Source organism: Pristiophorus japonicus, unplaced genomic scaffold (genome assembly GCF_044704955.1).
Source record: "Pristiophorus japonicus isolate sPriJap1 unplaced genomic scaffold, sPriJap1.hap1 HAP1_SCAFFOLD_990, whole genome shotgun sequence".
NCBI lineage: Eukaryota > Metazoa > Chordata > Chondrichthyes > Pristiophoridae > Pristiophorus > Pristiophorus japonicus.
In genome coordinates this window covers 40001-45000 of record NW_027254920.1, presented here as the reverse complement: position 1 = coordinate 45000, position 5000 = coordinate 40001, and positions in this window count along the sequence as shown.

Here is a 5000-nt window from a genome sequence, read left to right as displayed (position 1 = left end):
GGAATAAATTCCCGCCCAAAAAGGGTGAATAGTCGGTTGGGCGGCAGCCCTGGTCGGTCTCTGCAGACCTGGAGGCTCGAGACGTTTGTTTGGAAAACTCACCAAGTCTCGATTCTGCCACCTCCTACCTCTGTGCAGATACCCCGCCAACCCCCAAGGACAGAAATGACAAGTGTCAAGTTGGCGGGGCGTCGGGCCACCTGCTGCCGGCCATGAGCATCCAAATCCCCGCAAAAGGGGCATTTTCATTTCTTCATCGGGACTTCCGACAATTGCCGAGGTTCAACTCATTAACGTTGTTCGCAGACACTTGCCAGAAAATGCAAGTGGCCACTTTGCCGGGCCGACTCGCTTGCCCAAGCGGGAAACCATCAACCGAAGGCCCGGTAAGGCGGCCGAATCTGACCTCATAGACTTCCACACAACGGGACTTTTGACTTTCCCGGCCGCGGGTGGCCTCCACCCGGCCTCAGCCATCAGCCCTGCCTGCCTCCAGCCGCCTTCTGGTTAATGAGTTATCCAGCCTGGCACTTCGGTTGCGCCAGCGAGACCAAGTCTCGGCTTTGGTTAATGATTTGAGCCGAACCGACCTGCCCCCCGCCACCGCGGGCTGAACTCGGCAAGGTCTGCCGATTTCCCGACTCCTTTCGGGGCCTAATCGGGTCGCGCGAGCCGCCTGGCGCGATCGGGGCCCATGCCCCGGCCTCTGCCAGGCCTCGGGCAGCCGCTTTTGAAGCCCGACCAAAAACCCGAAAAATGGGCAAAAAGGGAATAAATTCCCGCCCAAAAAGGGTGAATAGTCGGTTGGGCGGCAGCCCTGGTCGGTCTCTGCAGACCTGGAGGCTCGAGACGTTTGTTTGGAAAACTCACCAAGTCTCGATTCTGCCACCTCCTACCTCTGTGCAGATACCCCGCCAACCCCCAAGGACAGAAATGACAAGTGTCAAGTTGGCGGGGCGTCGGGCCACCTGCTGCCGGCCATGAGCATCCAAATCCCCGCAAAAGGGGCATTTTCATTTCTTCATCGGGACTTCCGGCAATTTCCAAGGTTCAACTCATTAACGTTGTTCGCAGACACTTGCCAGAAAATGCAAGTGGCCACTTTGCCGGGCCGACTCGCTTGCCCAAGCGGGAAACCATCAACCGAAGGCCCGGTAAGGCGGCCGAATCTGACCTCATAGACTTCCACACAACGGGACTTTTGACTTTCCCGGCCGCGGGTGGCCTCCACCCGGCCTCAGCCATCAGCCCTGCCTGCCTCCAGCCGCCTTCTGGTTAATGAGTTATCCAGCCTGGCACTTCGGTTGCGCCAGCGAGACCAAGTCTCGGCTTTGGTTAATGATTTGAGCCGAACCGACCTGCCCCCCGCCCCCCCCGGGCTGAACTCGGGCAGGTCTGCCGATTTCCCGACTCCTTTCGGGGCCTAATCGGGTCGCGCGAGCCGCCTGGCGCGATCGGGGACCATGCCCCGGCCTCTGCCAGGCCTCGGGCAGCCGCTTTTGAAGCCCGACCAAAAACCCGAAAAATGGGCAAAAAGGGAATAAATTCCCGCCCAAAAAGGGTGAATAGTCGGTTGGGCGGCAGCCCTGGTCGGTCTCTGCAGACCTGGAGGCTCGAGACGTTTGTTTGGAAAACTCACCAAGTCTCGATTCTGCCACCTCCTACCTCTGTGCAGATACCCCGCCAACCCCCAAGGACAGAAATGACAAGTGTCAAGTTGGCGGGGCGTCGGGCCACCTGCTGCCGGCCATGAGCATCCAAATCCCCGCAAAAGGGGCATTTTCATTTCTTCATCGGGACTTCCGACAATTGCCGAGGTTCAACTCATTAACGTTGTTCGCAGACACTTGCCAGAAAATGCAAGTGGCCACTTTGCCGGGCCGACTCGCTTGCCCAAGCGGGAAACCATCAACCGAAGGCCCGGTAAGGCGGCCGAATCTGACCTCATAGACTTCCACACAACGGGACTTTTGACTTTCCCGGCCGCGGGTGGCCTCCACCCGGCCTCAGCCATCAGCCCTGCCTGCCTCCAGCCGCCTTCTGGTTAATGAGTTATCCAGCCTGGCACTTCGGTTGCGCCAGCGAGACCAAGTCTCGGCTTTGGTTAATGATTTGAGCCGAACCGACCTGCCCCCCGCCACCGCGGGCTGAACTCGGCAAGGTCTGCCGATTTCCCGACTCCTTTCGGGGCCTAATCGGGTCGCGCGAGCCGCCTGGCGCGATCGGGGCCCATGCCCCGGCCTCTGCCAGGCCTCGGGCAGCCGCTTTTGAAGCCCGACCAAAAACCCGAAAAATGGGCAAAAAGGGAATAAATTCCCGCCCAAAAAGGGTGAATAGTCGGTTGGGCGGCAGCCCTGGTCGGTCTCTGCAGACCTGGAGGCTCGAGACGTTTGTTTGGAAAACTCACCAAGTCTCGATTCTGCCACCTCCTACCTCTGTGCAGATACCCCGCCAACCCCCAAGGACAGAAATGACAAGTGTCAAGTTGGCGGGGCGTCGGGCCACCTGCTGCCGGCCATGAGCATCCAAATCCCCGCAAAAGGGGCATTTTCATTTCTTCATCGGGACTTCCGGCAATTTCCAAGGTTCAACTCATTAACGTTGTTCGCAGACACTTGCCAGAAAATGCAAGTGGCCACTTTGCCGGGCCGACTCGCTTGCCCAAGCGGGAAACCATCAACCGAAGGCCCGGTAAGGCGGCCGAATCTGACCTCATAGACTTCCACACAACGGGACTTTTGACTTTCCCGGCCGCGGGTGGCCTCCACCCGGCCTCAGCCATCAGCCCTGCCTGCCTCCAGCCGCCTTCTGGTTAATGAGTTATCCAGCCTGGCACTTCGGTTGCGCCAGCGAGACCAAGTCTCGGCTTTGGTTAATGATTTGAGCCGAACCGACCTACCCCCCGCCCCCGCGGGCTGAACTCGGGCAGGTCTGCCGATTTCCCGACTCCTTTCGGGGCCTAATCGCGTCGCGCGAGCCGCCTGGCGCGATCGGGGACCATGCCCCGGCACCTGCCAGGCCTCGGGCAGCCGCTTTTGAAGCCCGACCAAAAACCCGAAAAATGGGCAAAAAGGGAATAAATTCCCGCCCAAAAAGGGTGAATAGTCGGTTGGGCGGCAGCCCTGGTCGGTCTCTGCAGACCTGGAGGCTCGAGACGTTTGTTTGGAAAACTCACCAAGTCTCGATTCTGCCACCTCCTACCTCTGTGCAGATACCCCGCCAACCCCCAAGGACAGAAATGACAAGTGTCAAGTTGGCGGGGCGTCGGGCCACCTGCTGCCGGCCATGAGCATCCAAATCCCCGCAAAAGGGGCATTTTCATTTCTTCATCGGGACTTCCGACAATTGCCGAGGTTCAACTCATTAACGTTGTTCGCAGACACTTGCCAGAAAATGCAAGTGGCCACTTTGCCGGGCCGACTCGCTTGCCCAAGCGGGAAACCATCAACCGCAGGCCCGGTAAGGCGGCCGAATCTGACCTCATAGACTTCCACACAACGGGACTTTTGACTTTCCCGGCCGCGGGTGGCCTCCACCCGGCCTCAGCCATCAGCCCTGCCTGCCTCCAGCCGCCTTCTGGTTAATGAGTTATCCAGCCTGGCACTTCGGTTGCGCCAGCGAGACCAAGTCTCGGCTTTGGTTAATGATTTGAGCCGAACCGACCTGCCCCCCGCCTCCCCCGGGCTGAACTCGGGCAGGTCTGCCGATTTCCCGACTCCTTTCGGGGCCTAATCGGGTCGCGCGAGCCGCCTGGCGCGACCGGGGACATGCCCCGGCCTCTGCCAGGCCTCGGGCTGCCGTTTTTGAAGCCCGACCAAAAACCCGAAAAATGGACAAAAATGGAAAAAATTCCCGCCCAAAAAGGGTGAATAGTCGGTTGGGCGGCAGCCCTGGTCGGTCTCTGCAGACCTGGAGGCTCGAGACGTGACTTTGGAAAACTCACCAATTCTCGATCAGCCACCTCCTACCTCTGTGCAGGTACCCCGCCAACCCCCAAGGACAGAAATGACAAGTGTCAAGTTGGCGGGACGGATTTGACTTCGGTCGCCGAGCCCTGGAACTAATTTCCCGCAAACGGCTTCGGATTTAGCTCCATCCAGACTTCCGGGACGAAACTTGACAGGCCGTATCTCCGCACTCCCGGAGCGCAGCCGCACCGTTCCGGCACCCATCGACGCGGCTGGCCGAGCCCGAGCGAACGCACCCCACGGCGGACGGCTAGGCCTTTCCGATTTTTTCACCCTTTTTCCCGAAAAGATTCCAACTGGCAGGGACATTCGCCCGACGGCTTAAAGACATGCCCTTCTGCCACACTAACGTCCCCGCCTTCGTTTGGCTATGTTGGCTTCGTCATTTCCGTCTTTTATTAAAGATACCATCTTAACACGCCGGTTAACCATTTGCCAGAGTTTTCGGTTAATGGTTTGCCACCTTCAACCCATTTGGTTAACCATTTGCCGCCGACAATTTTCAGTTCATCAGTTGCCACATTCAGACTTTCTTCTCCGGTTGCATTTCGCGGACTTCCAGCGCGCTCGGCTTCGGGTCGGCCCGCAGGAATGTGGTAGCGTTCGATGCCGCTTGCCTTCCTCTTCCCCGCGCCGCGCACCCGACGAGCACAGCTGGCCCACCAGCGGAGATAGCCGTCGGAAAGCGGTCTCCAGCCAACGGCTGCACCTCCGCCGGCCAAAGAGCCGGCCGCACGCCGTCGCTGGCCTCCGGTGCGACCCGTCCGGCCGCAGCGGACGCTCTTTACCCGCGCCAGTTGCCACGTTGCGTCGTCATGTTACTGCCCAAAGACTGCAGCGGATGCCGGTTGCCCGGCGGGCCAAGCGGCCTAGCGACGCCGTGCCTCGTCCATGCGGGAGCGGGCTGACACCGCCGCCTGCGGGGTCGCCGCCGCTTTCCAACGAGGTATGGCCGACAGCGGTCCGACACGGGACGGCGGAGAGATCCGCATTTCGGCCCCGGCCGCATCAGACAGCCAGAACTGGCCGACC